The sequence below is a fragment of the Podarcis tiliguerta genome (genome assembly GCF_965153285.1).
Source record: "Podarcis tiliguerta genome assembly, chromosome: 2".
In the NCBI taxonomy this organism is placed as follows: Eukaryota; Metazoa; Chordata; class Lepidosauria; order Squamata; family Lacertidae; genus Podarcis; species Podarcis tiliguerta.
In genome coordinates, this window is record NC_139535.1 from 33453337 (window position 1) to 33472302 (window position 18966).

The 18966-nt window shown below is 43.2% G+C and overlaps 2 long non-coding RNA genes across 3 annotated transcripts in view; one reads left to right on the forward strand and one right to left on the reverse strand.

Moving 5' to 3' along the window:
* Window positions 1-17995, reverse strand: part of LOC310671023 — a 41746-nt gene extending 23751 nt beyond the window's left edge. The window contains exons 1-3 of one of the 2 annotated variants that reach the window (XR_014507678.1): window positions 17395-17995; window positions 11474-13191; window positions 3771-3906 (exon numbers count right to left, since the gene is read on the reverse strand). This is a non-coding gene — a long non-coding RNA (uncharacterized lncRNA). Of the gene's footprint in view, window positions 1-3770; window positions 3907-7903; window positions 9828-11473; window positions 13192-17394 lie in introns of those variants that run through there. The other variant, XR_014507679.1, reaches the window with a different exon arrangement.
* On the forward strand, window positions 10001-11891 carry LOC310671089. The gene is made up of 2 exons (XR_014507769.1): window positions 10001-10202; window positions 11738-11891. It is a non-coding gene; the product is annotated as an uncharacterized lncRNA (long non-coding RNA).
* Window positions 17996-18966: the final 971 nt, after the last annotated feature.

Below are 18966 nucleotides of genomic sequence, written 5' to 3' on the forward strand. Positions count from 1 at the left end.
AATGTGGGTCTCCCTAGTTCTAGTCCAGCTCTAACCACTACATAACACTGCCTCTCAAGTATATCATTTTTCATCTTCCATATTATACTTGCAGCTGAATCTGTGATCTGCCTTGATAGGACGTTGAAAAGCAATGTTTTTGAGCTGATATAAAATATCCATCCATTGTTGGTCTGCAACAGCTCTTGGACATATGCAAATAATAAATTGGCCATCATCTTCAAGTAACCAACAAGCAAGGATGATTTTGTGGTGAGGGTGGCTTTTAATAAAGTACACTATAATGTAGGGACCTGATCCCCTCTACTGAGGCAGCACGGTTCTCTAGGTATGTTGCCCCTAACAGAAGACTGTGTGCCAAAGCAGAAAATATGAGCAACAAAGGTAAAATGTGCTAGGAAAATATGTAGTTACATACGCAGATGCCTCACACCTATTGTACTCACTACAGGAAAAAGAATTGCTGACACATCTGATCTGGGGGGAATTCCTTTCCACTCCCATTCCTTTACACCTAAAGCATGGGGGTGGGGGAACCTCATACAATAAAAGGGTTTTTTAAATTAGTGGCATCAATTCATTACTTTCAATACTGAAAATTCTTGTCTCACTGGATAAAAGGGGATTAAAGTGATATGGGTCAAACAGATTCCTGCCTTATTGTTCTCTAAAGCTCCAAAAATTTATATGGACTGGGTTCCTGTGTCTAATATAGTTGCATAAACCGCCATATCTTGCCATGCACAACTTCTATAACTCTTCAACAACCGAGTGCAATATTAACTGAACCAAACTTCTTCATTTCTATTTAAGTTGCTAATGTTGCAGTCCTATGCTCTTACTTCAGAGTAAGTCCCACTGAACCCAGAGTGACTTACGTCTGAATACACAGGATTTGTTGAAAGATGGAAAGAATACTCCAGTATATGTTACTTCTGAAAGTTCTCAGCCACCATCTTTCACCATTGGTTTGTGTATATGAATAAGCACATTCATGTTCTCCTTTTGTGAAATACCTCACTAGTATACTATCAATTCACTTTATCAACACACAACAGTGACCACCTAGAAACAGTCCTTTTCCTTTCCCAGAGTATGGCTACCTGCACTATAAGAGATAAAGGCTTCCTCAAAACCAATATATCATGCCTTTTGTGCTTTGGGTGTTTTCAAGTAGAAGGCTTTCAATATTTTGGTATGCTGTGTCCAAATGCTACAAGTTCCAAAGTGATTCCTATGCCTCTATAACAACCTTCCCCAAACTGGTGCTTTCCAGATGTTTTGGACTGCAACTCCAAAACTGGCTGGGACAGATGGAAGCTGTAGTCTAAAATATCTGGAAAACAGCAGGTTGGGAAATCCTGTGCAATAGCATTAGCATGGGTGCCAGAGCTTGTAAGAGTGGATGCTGATCAAAAAGCCCACCTTAGCTGCTTCTTCCACTAAAACCCTTGCAGTATGATTTGTTCTCCTACACCTGGAGTGGTATTGCCATGTTTTACCACACTCAATTTCTTTTGGGGTTGATTTATTTTTTGTTTTGAATGAGCGTCAAAGATAAGCAAAAAAAATGTCTCCGTCCCCCTCCACTAGCCTCAGCTGATTTGTTTTTGAGCAACCATCTAAGATGCTGGAAAACCCCTGTAAAATACTTTTGCTTTAATCAGAAAGTACCAAAAACTCCACCAGTTTTGCATTGCAAAGCAGTGGGTAAAGATTTGAGTCAGGCATCATGTCTGTGGCTTTTGTGGGTGGGTGTTTCTCAAAATGACTGTTATCCTCTATCAAAAGGGAAATCTGCATGTCATGTCTGAATAAGACTAGTTAAATCTATGGTAACAAATACCGTCTCATCAATTCACACAAATGATTGACCACATGCCCCTGTAGCCTTCCAGGCTACTAGCCCTAGACACTAAGCACGAAGTGCACAGCAAGTGAAATAAAAGAACAGAAAAAGTAAATGTCAACAGAGTTTTAGAAATGTAATCTAATGCTACCTATGTGCTTTTCAGTGGTCAGGAGATGTACTCAAATGTGTTTATGAGAAATACTTGTTATCTGCTCTAAACTTTATTATTTTCTCATAATAATAAACATGTACACAGAATATACAATAGTGACCCTAATCTGTAATAGTTTTGAGTCCTTGACATGGTTATCATGCTAAAACCTCAAAGCATCAGCCAGGCAACCTGGAAAGTTTTGAAATTATTATGCAACCTATGCCCACCTTGTGCCCTTCAGACATTTTTTAATACAGTTCCCACCGATCCCAGTCAGCACAGCCACTGGGAGTCTGGGACAATGATGTAGGTCAAAACATCTGAAGGACTCTAGCTTGATTACTGTAATTCAGCTACTAGACTGATTGATGCAAACGGATTTTTCCCATTTATAGTATAAGCTGCTTTTGCTTTATTCCTCTTGTCATGTTTCAATAAAGCCTAATATTCAAACTCTTCTACACGAGGAGCAAAAAGGAATATGAACTTCCTTATGCGCATGCCTTACCTAGTCAATTTGCTCCTGTGAATGTTAGAAGTAGTGCTTGGGCTTCTTTTCCCATAATGCCTTTGTTCAACACAGATAATTGTGTTATGAGTTTTGTGGGGGTTAGGCTAAATGCCCGAGCCACCTTCTAATTCTTGGAGTAGCCAAGCTAGCTTCCTGGTGAGGTCATGGGTCATTAAGGGAACAAAGAAAGGGGCTCTGTGCAAGATGGGAAATAAGTGGGGTCCCCTCTCTCAACTCGCTGGTGGTTAGAAGAACAAAGGCAGAGTTGAGAGCAGAGAGTTGTGTGATGTGAGCTAGAAGCAAAGCATCAAGCTGGGAAGCCAGAGAGTCAAGCAATGTTTGATTTCTGTTTGAATCTAAGGGTGTAGCTATGGGGAAAGCAAGGCCCTCTTGGGGTGCTGGTGCTGTGAAACCCTCCATCATAGGCTCAGATTGCATATGTGTGTAAATAAACCATATATCCTAAGTGTGTAAATAAACCATATATCCTAAGAAAACCACAATCTTCACTGTGCCTCATTCCAAAAGGAAACATGGACCCAGGGTAAGCACCTGGAATACTGCACTGCTTTTATATTGGGGTGGCATGCAACAATACAGCTACTTGTAGAGACTACAACTTGGGTGTCTAGTCCAAGGATCATATCACACCATACCCAAATGAATTCGTCTACCATCTGAGGTCATCTAGTGAGGCCTTTTGCACATCGTTTTGCCTCCTGAGATACAGTGGAAGGGTGGTCCTTATGAGTGCAACTTATCTGCTGTGGAGTCCACTACATGGAACTCTTCACCCAGGGATATTAGACCAGCTCCTTCTTTATTGATATCCCATCATTGCTTGGATACTTTTCCAGTGATCTTTTTATATGACTGATGCACGCACACACACACACACACACACATAAATACATACATATATATATATAATTCTTGGCTTTTTTTAAATGTTTAATTGTTTCTCTCTATATTTTAGTGATCTGCTTTTTTATTTGATGCTATTTACTGTTGTTCTGCCCTGATTAAAATCACTCTTGCACCCTCCACTGAAGGGAAACTTTCAGGTATCTGTATATCCCAGGATCTCAAAATGTTGGCTCAGCATACTAGTCAGCTACGTACCACTGCCCCCTCAAGTCCTCAGGCATGAACAGAGAGCTTGAGGGGCAGGTTATCTCTCATTAATGTGAGATAAGGAAAAGGTAAGAAACATTCTCTGTTGTTACTCATAAAAGTCTCCTGCTGTTTCTTACCTGTTAAAAAACGCAGTGGAAATGAAACCTCTGGAGCAGGGATCTATATGGTCTTGAGTGTTCTGTTCACCAGAGTTGGAAGCAGATGTTCTTGTGAGCTGGTGAATTGATTTGTGGATGTCTTTGTATTGCCAATCTAGACAGAAAACCAGAGGTGCATACAAAATTATCAAAACATGGTCCACACCCACAGTCTCTAGCTGAATATTGTACTTAAGAATATTTCAAAGGTTCTGCCAGCCCAATTCCACTGCCCACTTGTTTTTAGAAAATTAGTAATTCACTAGTCCTACTTGCAATGATTATTTTGAGAATGTGTTTGTTCTAAAAAGAAAGTGGGAGGAATTCAACATCACACTCCTCTGATTGCTCCATCAGTGAAAACATACATACATACATACATACATACATTGGTTGGTTGGTGGTTTTTAAGCAGAGGTTGGATGGCCACCTGTCATGGGTGCTGTAATTGAGATTCCTGCATTGTACGGCATTAGACAAGATGGCCATTGGAATCCCTTCCAACTCTACAATTCTATGAGATCGGCTTGCCTGATGGAATCATCCCCCTCCCCCAGCACAATGTTCTGAGGATTCTCCTATCCGATCTCCCCCCGTATCAATTTGGGGTGGCACAGGGTAAAGAGAGGGGGAAACCCCACTGCCCTAGTGGAAGTCCTTGTGCAGGATTTGGCTGGATGCAAAGGGAGAAGACTGGGAGGAGGTGGTGTCGGAAGATGAGGCAACAGGGTTTAGTGTGCAGAAGAGGCTGCAGCAGAGGACAGGTCATGACAGACTTAGAGGCAGGAGAGGGTGGGGGCAGGAGACAAAGATGAAGCAGGCTGCGGAAGAATCCAGGGAGGCTCCCCATCCTGCTGTGACCACTTCCCTCCTCACTGGTCTCCCAGAACATGCAGAGAATTGAAGAGGCCAAAGCAATGAAAGACAAGGTGACAGAGCCTTCTGCTGCTGGGGAAGGAACTGGGGAAGGCGGGGACCTTCAGTCCTTGCAAATGACTCATTGTGGCAAGACCTTCTGGGAAGAGTTGCTCTGATCACTAGGCCTGCACTGTTTTGGTTTCTTTGACTAAAGAGTTAACTTCACTGACACCAGTGTCTTTTCATTGCTGACCTACTCCTGACTCCAGCTCCTGACACCGCTGTTGACGGGGACTCATCAGGTGATTTCCACCCAGTAGCTCCATACATCACTTCTTTTATTCACAGATTGTGTGCATGAGGCATTTCTTGTTTGCAACTTCATATATTATAATTTAAGCAGCTAAATGTCAATTCACAGATTTTAAAAATACTTCATATGCCCAGCAAAGTAGACATAAATCTAATTAGATGTACAACAGAGGAGTTACATTTTCTCTTACACTCCTATGAGTTAGATTGTTTAAGCTTGTCCATTCTATGTTTTGCACAAATAATGTATAGTGCAATCCAGAAATGCATTTGGCATGCATTTTATTTCCCTCTTATGACATGATTCGAACCATATCTACGCTGTGGTACGCCCAAATGCAGTCAATGAAGCTCGTTCCAATTAAGCACTGCTTATGAGTGCATCCCAAAAAAAATTTGAGCTGGTCTTCAAGGAATTTAAAATCCCCTAAGTGTGCAATCCTAAGGCAGGAGATGGAGGCTGATGGCAGGGCATCAGCCATATCCAGCACTGTGTCAGGCCTTAGGTGACATGGAGGAAATAAGGGTGGAGAATTGCTTATGCACTCCTACATCCTTTTCTGTTTTTTCCCCTTCAATGGGAGGGAAATAAATGGGACTGGACTATACCAACACCAGGGCTGCCACAGTTCCCTCTCTGAGTTTTGAGTTCTTGGAAGGTGTTGGATCCAAGGCTTACACACAGTTCTTCTTTGGCACACCTCTAACCCACCTCCAGCTATCCCTTCTTCAGCTTTACCATTCCAATGGTGGTAGGTCTAGGACTGGAAAAAGGGAATCTGACACAGATCTCAATCTCTGAGCTCTCCAGTGACACTCGCTCCACTTTCAGAGAGGGAGATCTGATGCTTCCTATGGTCCCTGGATGCTCTCACAGGAGCCAAAGGGATTGCTGATCCCATTATACAAAAGGCAATACCTATCTTTATTTTTTTGTTCTAATAGAGTCTTCAATAAAAAGCTCAAAACAGAATTCTCATTGGGTATCATATAATTCCCCATAATTTAGTAAAAGTTTGAATTAATCAAGGTTTGATTAAATTTTGCCAAACAACAGAAACCCCCTGGAGATTATGCTAGCAAGCTAAGTCAGCTCAGTAAAGCTAACTGGATAGGCCATTAACATGGGACAAAAATACCATGTCTGGCCACCTCATAAGAATGCATGCCTCATAAGAACAGTGCCTATCAAAATGAAGCCCACCCTCAAACTAATGTGTTATTTGCCACATCCTGGTTTCTCAGTCAAGGCCAATTATAACTAACCTCATGATAATGAGGTAACGTCTCTGACTTTGGGTCAATTAAATGCTGTTCTTCTTTGTTTAACAGCTAGATGTGTTCTTTATAAACATATTTTTAAAGCCTCAAACATATCAAACTCCAGTAAGACTATAATTCAATAATAAAAACCTGCTTCTTTTTCTTGTTCTAAATTTAACTATTAATTAACCTACTTTTAAACACACAATTTTGTAAGTAATAGTAATACTTTATTATTTATATGCCACCCATCCTACCAGGTTGCCCCACCACTCTGGGCAGCTTCCAACAAATTAAAACATCAAACACAGTAAGACATCAAACACTAAAAACTTCCCTATACAGGGTTGTTTATGTCTTTTGACATCTGATGGGAGAACATACCGCACGGCAGGCACCACTACTGAGAAGACCCTCTGCCTGGATCCCATAACTCACTTCTTGCAATGAGGGAACCATCAGAAGGCCCTCAGAGCTGAAGCTCAGTGTCTAGGCTGAACAATGGGGGTGGAAACACTCCTTCAGGTATACAGGGCCAAAGCCATTTAGGGCTTTAAAGGTCAGCACCAACACTTTGAATTGTGCTTCTAAATGTTTTGGAAGCCAATGTAGGTCTTTAGGTTTTATATGGTCCCAGCAGCTATTCCCAATCACCGGTCTGGTAGCCACATTCTGCATTAGTTGTAGTTTCCAAGTCATCTTCAAAGGTAGAACGCATTGCAGTAGACCAAATGGGAGATAACCAGAGCATGTACCACTCTGACAAAACAGGGCACAAGCAGGTAGGGTCTACAGTTGCCCTTGAAACAGAATTGATCTGTACGCCCATGGACAGCTGTAGGTTCAAAATGACTCCCAGGCTGCACGCCTGGTCCTTTAGGGGCACAGGTACCCCATTCAGTACCAGAGAATCCCCCAAATCTACCCACCACCTGTCCCATTTATTCCTCGGACAGTAAAAAATTCCAGAAAATACCTCTCCAAACTGGATGAATGGGCAACAAAATGGCAAATGACGTCCAATACAAGTATAAATTGATGCACTTTGAGGCAACATTTTATAAATTATCCTATCAATTTCCAGAGGAATAGCTGTATTAGTCTTTTGCAGCAAAAACAAGAAAGCCTTGCATTCACATATAGACTGATGTGCTTTGAACTGGCCATGAAGTGATATTTTTCTCATGATATCTCAATGAAAATGCCAATTCACATGTTCTGTGGCAATAAAGGTGGCAAATTCCATGCTAGGGATTTTAAGACAAAAGACTGAAAATAAAATTGCTAGTATCATAATACTTCTATGTTGCAATCACTTCTGGAATAGTGTATGTAGTTGACCCATCTCAAAAAGAGCACTGTACAGCAAGAAAAGAAGCAACTAAGAAATATGAAGGGATTGAAGTACCTTCCCTACAAGGAAAGTTGAAGGGGGTCAGTTTATGTGTTTTAAATATTACTAAGGGCAGAGGAACACAATAAAGGTTTATAAAATGATGCATGGTATAGAGGAAGATAGGCTTTCCCCCCTCTATAACCCTTAACACTAGAACTCCTCGCAAGATTTTACTAAAAGTTATCTAATAAAATTTGACTAGAAGACAAAAGCAACAGGTGATGGCTGCAGGCACATATTACTTTAAATAGGATTAAAGAAATGAATAGAGAGCAAGTCTTACCATGATAGCCAAATGGAACCTATATGTTTAGAGAGTATTGTTCTGCATAATAGTTGTTCATTTGCTGTATTTGTATTGCCATCCAATACAATACAAAAATGACAATAACAATTTTTTCTCTAGGTGGCTGTCAATAAAAGGACGGGCCATTAGCCATGGCCATTCATTTCAATGGGTCTACTCTGAGCAAAGATTGGTTGACTACAAACCGTTTTAACAAAATCTCTTATCCCAAAATCTCATGAAGCCATAAAAAATGTTAAAGTTAAAAGGCCTGAGAAAATATATTCAATAGGACACAAACAAACAAACAAACACAACATCCAGAGCATAGGTTCCCACCTCTCCAGGAAGTGCATTCCATGACTGCTGGGTTCTACAAGCTACTCAGCACACTTCGTTTGGCAGAGGCATTCTGTGAAGATTTGGGGGTTGAAGTAGGTGTATGTGGAAGGATATGTAATCCTTCAGGTAACCTGGTACCTGTACTAGGTTAAAAAAATACCACTTTGAATTGGTCCCAACAATAAACTGGAAGCCAGTGCTAATAGCAAAGTACCAGCATGATGTGATCATATCACTAAGTGTTTTTTGCACAAGCTGAAGTTTACAGACCATTTTCAAAAGGTGCATTCCATGCACGACAATGCATTACAGTAATCCATCTGGGTATGGATAACTGTTGCAAGGCTATCTCTGTCCAGATAAGAGTTGCAGTTGACTTCTTTGCATAAACTGGGTCCCCCGCCCATGCTGTTATTTTTCATGCTGCCATTATAAGAGAACAAAGGAGGTGTTCATGGTGAGTTCCGGCACCTATCTTTCGGTAAAAATAGCACCGCCCCCCTCAAAAAAAAAAAAGAAAAAGAAAAGGAAAAGAAAGGAAGTACAGGCTTGGAAAATTCCCTGCGCGGTCTGGAAAGGATGACAGGCGAGACAGCGCCAATTCGGCTGTGGGCGAAAAGGGAGCTGGAAACCCTGGGAAAGAAAAAGGGAAAGGGCTCTGGAAAGAACCGCCACAGGGTGCGCCAAACCCGGGGAGACACAGACAGGCCCGGCAGCCAGACACGCATGGGAGGGAGATCAGGTCAATAAGGCACCCGCAGAAATTCGGAGGGGAAAACGTGGAGCAACAACCTTCAAGCGAGACGGCGCAAAGGGCCAGCGTGGCAAGAGCGCGTGCTGACACAACCACGTTTGTAAAACGAATGAATTCAGAGCAGCGTCTGCAAAACACAAACAGGGACCAGTGCTTCCTTGGAATATAGTACAGGAAAAATGGACCTACCGGGGGCGGGGGTTGGAAGCAGCTTAAAATAAAGCCGGTGCGCAGTGCCTCCCCCCACCCCCCCCCAAATTTGGCACATCGTTTTCATGAAGCGTTTTCCTGCCCCGGTTTCTATCGGCGAGGGGATGGAAGAAAGGAAGAAAAAGAACGAGGTGCCTTCGTTTTCCCCCTCAGCCAGGGAACACAACACCGGAGACTGGAGGTGGGGAGATCAGTTTGACGAGGAAAAGGCCATGAGGCAGATTTGTCAGGCGAGCGCAAGCACAGACTTTACACAGTGAGGAACGCCACGCGGGTTTTCCGCACCGTCCTAACGTGCAGCTTTGGCCCTTAAAGGAAAGGCGACAGTAGGCGCCCGCAGCCGCCGAGGCAGCCTCTCCCTCCCCGCGCCCTTCTCGGGAGCCCGCGTCAGCCCCACAAGGACCCCGCCTTGCCCCGTGAGCAGCAAAGCTTCGACCGCGGCCACATACAACACACACAGAAAGAGCACCCGAGTGAGGGCGGGACCTGGACGGGGGTTTAGGAGGAGGAAGCACGAGGCGGTCATGCAACCGCCTCAGCCCTCGAGGCCGTTGCTAGGCTAGGCTGGCTGAGGCCAGCCAGGCCAAGGGGGCGGGGGAGCGCGCCCTGGGCACGCCCCGAGCACGTTCTCCTCCTCGTGGGCTCGCGCGCCGCGGCCCCGCCCCCCTCACGCGGCTCCACATGCTGGCGGGCGGCACCAACGGCCGCAGGGAGGAGGAGAGCGCACGGGAGGTACGGTTAAGGGAGGGGCTGCTGGCCCGAGGACTCCTGCGAGCGACGCGGAGCCAATGAGAAGCCGCGCTCCCTTCTCCCTCGCTCGCTCTTCTCAACACCCCGCCCACCGGCCGCTGCGTATCTCTGCCTTGTCTCCTGTTGGCAATAAAAATATATATAAAGACGTTTACACCCGTTAAGGGTCGGGACGGAGCTCCCCCCTTCCCCCCACGTCGTAGAATTTCAACCCGTGCCTCGCATATGTTACAATGTGTGGTAGGGTTGTCAAGGCAAACCATTTTTTTAATCGTTATCATTATTATGAATAATAGTAATGACAGGTGCGACGCTGCTTTCATTTCACTTTCAATTTGTACGGTATACCGCCTTTCTGTATTGCTGCCCAGAAGGTGGCTTACAAGCTGAAGGAACAAGATCATGCAATTTACAACAGTCTGAGCCAATTAAACAAGCAGGCAAACAAAAGTCATAATAAAATATGACTTGTAATTTGTACTGGAAGAAGGTTCTAGCAGCCTAAACAAGGATGCCTTGAATCTTCACAGAATGCGTTTCGATAGTCCGTGCCTCCTCCTTGGGCTACCCTTAATGATTAATTTTGTTGGTATATAAGAACATATGGAACCTGAAGTTTGGATATACACATCTCAACTCCAGAATACAAGGGATGTGCAGATTGCACCTGCTGAAATTCTTCCCGATAGTACAGGAGCAACATCCTCTTTTGAATCTGGCTTCTTGGCAAAAGCGGAGCATGAAGACGATGGCCTTTCCCTAATCCCTCTCACACAAGCAACACTGGCTGAAAACCCCTCTTTTGTGCAACTGTTGAAAATGCAAGAGCCCTGTCCTCCTTTTCCCACCACCGGGCAAATTTAACTCCTTGCTAATAGCTAAGGGCAGGCATAGGCAAATTCAGCCCTCTACATGTTTTGGGACTACAATCCCCATCATCCCTGTCCACTGGTCCTGTTAGCTAGGGATCATGGGAGTTGTAGTCCCAAAACATCTGGATGGCCGCGTTTGCCTGTGCCTGGCTAAGGGCATCTGGCTGGTTACTGTTGGAAACAGAAAGTAGATTAGAGGCATATCTGGTCTGATGCAACAAGGCCACTCTTAGGTTCCTGAGGCAATGATGAATGTCCATGTGACAAAGACACACACACAACGCACGTGCATCTCGACCCATATACCTGCAAACTGATGCACTGTCAGACTGTATCTCATAGTAAGCCAAATAATGCTTCCTTTACTTAACTGATTGGGGTGTGTTTTTAAAAAAATATTAGGACACAGAAAAAAGAAATGTGAAAAAGCAAACATCTCCTTGTCGGCAGTGATTCCTCCCCCACTCCTGCCAGTAGATATTTATGTAAAACCCTCTGGGGGACAACTCTTCCATGGGAGGGGGGTAATTGGAGACATAGTCTGAATTTCATGGTGGCAAATGATGGCCGTTTGACAGAAAGATTAATAGCCACAATGTGGCTCTGGCTGGCTGCAAAACGTGTGTTATTTATAGTCACCTCACACTGTTTTTCTCAGCAGTAATCTGGCTCCCTCACGATAAAGCACTCGGTCTTTCAGCTTGGAGCCTGTCCCCTTTGGGAAAAGGTTATTGGGGGAGGAAAAACATACAGTGCTCATTATTTTATCATTTTGTGCTGGTGACTACAATTGCAACCAAAGATATGTAGCAATAGATTTGCATTGAGTGTTGCCCTGGCAGCAGTATATTCTAAAGATAATTTGTTCAGTGCACTAAGGAAAAAGTATATTTGGTGTTTCAGCTAAGAGGAGCCAGAAAATATTTGAAGTATTATACTTAAGTCACAGACTACTGAACCAGGATGTTCTATTGGAAATAAATATTTTGTGAGGTAAGATTAAGAGAAATTCACTGTTAGCCTAAACTACCAATAAATTTCAATGTATATTTTGCAGGATCACTGGTGTCAATGTTTCTGATCACATCTCAGTTTATATAATATACTTCCTGCCTAGTCAAGTTTTCTTGGTAAGATGGAAATTAACTGAGGAAAGAAGTGGGAATGACTGAGAGGAAACTGAAATAGCAGCGAGCCTTGTAACTAACCAGTGCTTTTTCTGGGGGGACACAGGGGTACGCATACCCCTAAACATTTTGTGAATCTAAGTTTGGCCTCATTGAGGGGCAGTATTTTAAATGAGTAGGAAAATGAGAGTACCCCTAAACATTTTTTAGCAAAAAAGCACTGTAACTAACTATAACCAACACTTATTAATGTATTTGCTCATGAATCCATACAACACTAGGAAAAATAGGACAAACTGCCCCACCCGTATGACAGAGTCCACAGAAACATTGCCAAGATTTTATTGCACACTAGCTTAGATTTCTAACTTGACCTAACCTAACTTGGGCAGCTAATAATATAACAAATCAGGGCTGCTCACAAGGCTTGTTCAGCGGGTATATATTGATTGGGGCCCAGGCTCTTAGTTTTCATTTTAAAAGAAAGTAAATAAATTGGCAGTACAAAGAAAGTTAGGAAGCAAAATGTGGAGGCAACTTTCCAAAGCATCAGCAGGCATCAAAGCATCTGGAGGGGGGGCCTCTAGAGCAGCAGAAAAAATAGGAGAAGCTGTTTGTTTTGCTCCTAGCTTGACACTGGACAGATGAGAGTCCTCCATGTACACATTATTTCATTTATTCCCCAAGTGTGCTGCCTTTACAGTATAAAAAACAATTGGCTGGCAATTGTTTTACTCAGAAGTAAATGAGGCCTCCTTCCTACTGAAAAGAAATTGTGACTTTGAAAGTTGCCACAACCACCATTTTTCATGTCTCTCACACAGCCACCACTGACCTGATTGCCATCACTGGGCTGTTATTTATAGTTATTGTTATACAGGAAGTATAAAACAAAAATAAAAAAATGACTCAGCAAATACAATCATAAAAGCATCAAACACTTTATAGTTGTAACAAGTTAAAAATTCATATAGACTGTACTTCAACACAGTGCTACTTTTTTGTTTATCAAGATTGGCAAAATGGGAAGGGGACTGCACGTGGTTAGATGGCTGGTTGTTGTTGTTTATTTGTGTCTCATTTTTCCTCCCAGAGGCTGTGTACAGTGTCTTCTCTCCCTTTTAATCTTCACTACGGTTCTGTGGGGTAGGCTAGGCTTGGAGTTGGTAGTTCAGACACCAAAGCTGTGAAACTGCACATATTTAGAGTCCTTTTTATGTGTTGACATCCCTGAAACCAATAAAATAAATTGTCCACTAAATATAGGTGATATTTTGAATTAACCTTATCCTATATCTGCTTAATTACAACTCAAATGTCTTGACAGTGCTTCAGTAAAGAGAGAGAGAGATTTGGTAATTTGTGTACAGGCTTAACTCAGAGGAGGAATAATAAAGGTGCTATCAGTCTTGCATACATTTTTATTTCACTTCTATCTTCCCTTTTACTTGAACATTTATGGTCATTAAAATTCTGAAACCCAAATTTTGTATTCAAAATTTAGCATGCAAATAGATGTCACATGCAAATTTAGTTACTGGTTGACCTTTCATAATTAAATGTACATGGACTCATTTGGTAATTTACAACATTTTAAGACCTTGATCAGAATATTAAAAGTCATACCACAAGGAAAGGATACCAGTATTCAAAGCTTGTGCAAGAGTAACAGATTCGTCAGTGTTGAAATGAGTGTTAGAGGCATTTGTTTGAAAGGTAAACATCCTTCCCAAGAGCAGCATGGAGCTGATCGTTCCCACTTGGAGACCATCTGCACAGGGCAACTCAGAGAGCCGTGCTGGTGCATCCTTTATAAATTAAAAGGGAAAAAGTCAGTTGTATTTTTGAACCATCAGCCATCCCCTCTCCTCCATAATTTATCGTTTTCATGATAGCCCTTTTTGCTTGTCTTCACCTCAGTACTTATCTAACAACAGGCAGTGATTATCTCAGGGGCAGCTTCCTTTTCTTCTGACATCCTTTAATTAAACTATAACCCTTGCTGAGCATAGACTAGAAAAATATTGGAAGAAAAATATCTCACCAAAGTCTCATTAGACCACTATTATTTATGAAACTGCAACTGCTCTGTAGAGAAGTAGCTGAGGGGAAGCTTTAATGATATCTCTATAAATTTACCCTTGAGCTTGACACACTTTGCTGCACCTTTTTTATGGTCTGATTCTAGCAGCTAGTGCTTGGCAAGTAATGGTTTATGAAGAAGAAGAAGAAGAAGAAGAAGAAGAAGAGTTTGGATTTGATATCCCGCCTTTCACTCCCTTAGGAGTCTCAAAGCGGCTAACATTCTCCTTTCCCTTCCTCCCTCACAACAAACACTCTGTGAGGTGAGTGGGGCTGAGAGACTTCAAAGAAGTGTGACTGGCCCAAGGTCACCCAGCAGCTACATGTGGAGGAGCGGAGACGCGAACCCGGTTCCCCAGATTACGAGACTACCGCTCTCAACCACTACACCACACTGGCTAGTATGGTATGGCTAGTTACAGCTACAGAACAAAGTAATAATAATAATGAGTTGTGGCACAGCACTCACACCACAAGTCATGCAAGGATGTCATAGTGACAAGAAGCACTGTCAGAAGTATTGACGTATTGATAAAAGCTATCATTGCCATGTGCCCTGGTAAAGCTTCCAGGATGTAACCTTCTTCTGCAAGACTGCTGGATAACAAAATTGGGCACAGCGCTGTTAAACATTCCACACCTTCAGCTCTGGATGCACAAGATGAGCAGGCAGGTTATTTTGCTACTGGCATCTGCAAAGGGACTTTATAACATTTAGAAAGTGCCTTGAGTTTCAAAGTTCCATGGATTTTATTTGCTTCTGTGTCTTGAACTAGTTTCTCCTGCTTGCTTTAGCATCACATAGACTTATCTAATTTCTCCATATGCTGATTAAATTATACAAGGAATAAATCAATGTCCCGTGAAATGTATGTAATGAAACAGATAATTTGTGCATTTCAACCTCTTCTCTCACTCCTACACATGACTTTGCATGTGAATGTTTAAGACCTATGGTGGTTTTTTCCACCCTACTACTGCAATTAATCACATTACATAACTAACCCACTGCTATTTTTAATTATTTTTTTCTTTTAATACATTTTGACTGGCATAAAGGGTCTTTCTTGAAATGAACGTTCCAGCATACTTATGGGCAAGGAAGAGGATGCGAAAACACCATCTTCCTTTCTAGCAGTGTGTGCTTAAGAAATACAACACATACAGTGGGTTATGTAACATCACACAATCATTTCTGAGTCATGCACACACTTACCTCACAATGGACCTGGCTAAAATTAGACTCCCATTCTTAAGAATCAGAAGTTTTCCCCTTCTTCTCCATGCTGTTTAAATATAGCAGATTTAAAGAATAATCCTATGCATGTCAACTCAGAAGCAAATCCCATTGAGTTCACTGGGGCTTGCTCCTAGATAAGTGGTATAGGATTGTAGTCTAAACCAATTTGATTTGCTGTATTTACATATGCATGTGTGTATGTCTTACTATATACATAAAAATGTAGGTGTCATCACATTCTGCCATTTGCATGGCCAATAGGAGGCCACGGCAACTGCAACATGAGGAATAACAGGCAGGCCCAGGCGAACTGTTTAACGGAGGGGGAGCGCCTCCTGCCTCCATCAAATGTGTGTGCAGCAAGGTGGCATATGTTGAGGGCGTGGATGAGGTGTAAAGGGGGATGATTTGGTTAGGTGGAGGGAAAGGACGAAGGCATAGGTGGGGTTGGCGAGCAGGAACAGCAGCATATCCTCCAACATTTCTCAGATGAAAAGAGGGACATTTCTCACTTCCCCCAGATGATCCTCCTCAACCCCCCATTTCTTTTTATTTTTTATATTTTTTATTGGCTTAAGAAAATTATACAGACAGCAAAACAAAGAAGCCTAAATTAACATTGCATTCTACCGATAAGAAATAATAACTATTACAATAATGAAAATACTAAAAACTACATTTACTTCCCCTTTTGAACTTCTATTCTGGTTACAATATATTACTATTCTATAAGAATCTATTATATCCTTTGCTGTCCCATATATTATTTTATTTCCCAAATTCAACCTAACCCTCCCCTCCTCCCCACTGCTTCCCTTCACCTGTGTGAGATCTCCCCATCATAATATTTTTTCTAGTTGCTTTAATAAAATAGAATAACATGAAAACTGTTAAATTATAATTACCTCTTTTGTCTTTACACGCTCAACCCCCCATTTCTGTGTGTCCCCCCCACAGAGCATTTCCTGTCAGAAGAATGGCGAGTGCCACTACCACTTCATCAACAGAACACAGCACACACACCCTTCACCATTCTGAGAAAACCCCTTAATCCCAAATTTATTTTATTCTTTGGTAGATTTACAAAAAGAAAAAACACACCCCAATAAATAAATATTAGAAAAGGGGAAGATTAGATGCAGATGCACAAAGCATTTTTTTTTTTTTAAGTCAGAACTCCTTGCGTTCTGCTCTGTTCCTTCTTTCTTCCCACCCAGTGCTGCCCTACCCTCTGCCTGCCCCTCAGAGCCAGCGCCTCACCCGGGGCTGGGCCCCAGTGGAGGCAACCTGGCCTCCTCCTCGCCTGTTCTCCAGCAGCCACTACGAGCCGCCCAAGGAAGGAGGTCAGCAGCAGAGGCCATGGGATGCTCCTACTCAGCCACCACCGCTCGGGTCAAGCACCGCTCGGGAGCTCATTCTGCTCCCAAGCTTGGTGACAGCAGCACTGGCAGGGGAAATAGGAACGTTTTGCACTCAAATCAGAAGCTGGGATGGCTTTCATAATTCTGGATCTGTCCCTGGAAAATCAGGACATTTGCAGGGTATGCCCCTAGAATATGTACAAAATTTTCTAACTGCAAAGATACCTGGATTTCCTAAATTAAAACTGGAGGATAGCTGTTGGCCATGTATGGTTGAAGGCATTCAGATTATGTGTTAAATGTATATCATTATATGTGGAAGAATTGTGGTCATAACAGTTTACAGTACCCTGAGGTGAGCAATTAGAACCAGGGAGATGTGTGGCATTAATTTAAAAGCACTATGCCACCCCCACCATATAGAAACAAAGAACTTGGGTTCATCGCTGTCATTCGGTCACAATCCTCAGCCCTATTGCGCAGGAGGGGAAGATTTCAAGTGGGTAGGGAGAAAAAGCAAAGGTCATGTGCAAGTGCTAAAAAGTGCTGCAAGACTCCCTGTTCCAGACTGGTTGGAGCCCTACGTAGGAACACTCCTGTTGGAGGCTGGGGATGCACTGTAACATTTAGTTACAGGTTCCCACTTCTTCAAAAGAATGACCGTGTCTTCTGCCCATCCATGCTGTTTTCCCTTCCCTAACTTTTAGCCCATGATCTAGCACAAGACAGTCACAGGACTATGAGACCTACCGTCGTTTAGTTGCAACAAACTGCCTTCCTTTATTCATCCATCGAAGCCAAATGTTTTCACCGTTCATAATTTCATACACCTTAGTGCTGTTAACTGAATGCAGTAGGTTACAACAAAGCTATGAAGGGTTGTGAGATTGCGTTAGCAGATTCTGAAGGATAGGAAAGGAGAACAAAGCTACCTTTGAGGTTATGCTGCATATTGCTTTAAGAGATTGGGAGAGAGGCAGCTGGCTCTATTCCACACTATGTCCAGCTGTATGTATTGGAAGGTTCTGGGGATCATCAGCTGATGTTTTTGTTGTGTGCAGTTAAAGCAGCATGACCAGAGGTCAGTTCTTAGCTGGCTAAATGGATTTGCTAAACTTAACTGTGAATACACTTCTTATTACACTAAAAGAGACTGAGCAGGAGAGCGGGGAAAGTTTTGCAGGGTTACAGCTTGATGAGGAAAGGTTCATCGGTATTTATTAGATCTACATTTCCTTAGAGAAGATATTTTGTACCCCTATGTTGGGGTACTTTACGAAATATCAGTGTTACACAGACACAAATGTATCTTAATGCTGTTGGCACAATAAACTAGAATAGGGCTGGGGTGTCTGTGATGCCGGGGTGAACGAAGGCTAACCAACACCCAGGGCGGGCCAAACTGCCCGTTGCACACGCGTTGCACCACTACGTACGACGCATGTGTGACGTCGCTATGTAGGGCGCATGTGTGGCGTCGCTACGTACAGCACATGCATGTGACACCACGCATGCATTGTACACAGCGGTTTGCCGCCGCCGCCGCCCGAGCACTGTACGGACGGTGGCAGGATCCTCTGCTCATGACTGCAGTGGCAGTGGAGGGATCCTCTGCTTGCAGCTGTAGTGGTGATGGAGAGATCCTACCGCGGTCTGTATGGTGCTCAGGCGGTGCTGGCAGCAAACCATTATGTACAGTGCATGTGCAGCGTCGCTACATACAGCGCATGTGTGCTACACCACGCATGCGTTGTACGTAGTGGTTTGCTGCCGGCGCCACTCGAACATCATACGGACGGTGGCAGGATCCTCTGCTTGCAGCTGCAGCCTTGAATAGAGGATCCTCCACATGTGGCTGCAGTGGCGCGAGGGCTGCTTGCGCCACCGCGCCCAGGGCAAGCACCCCATGGGGTGCCTTCTTGTTACCCCTCCAGACATGGCACCCAGGGCGCACTGTCTCCCCGCCCCCTTGCAACGCCACTGTGTAATGCTGCAGATGTTGTTGGGCTTCAGTTCTTGTCATCTCTGACCATTGATCATGCTGGCAGGGACTGATGGGAGCTGTAGTCTAGCAACATCTGGAGGGCCACAGGTTCACCATCTCTGAACTAGAGTAAACATTTCTAAGGAGAAGATTGAAGTATTGCAGTAACAGCCCTTCAGGAACTGATTACATACAACACTGCAATGCATCAGCCTCCGGTGATCAATGGAAAGTCCCAGGACAAAGTCTGAGGGACTTTTTCTTCACAACGTTTCAAGTCTAACCAGCATGAGACAAAAAGCAACTAGTTATGTTTCATCACTGTGCCACTGCCACAA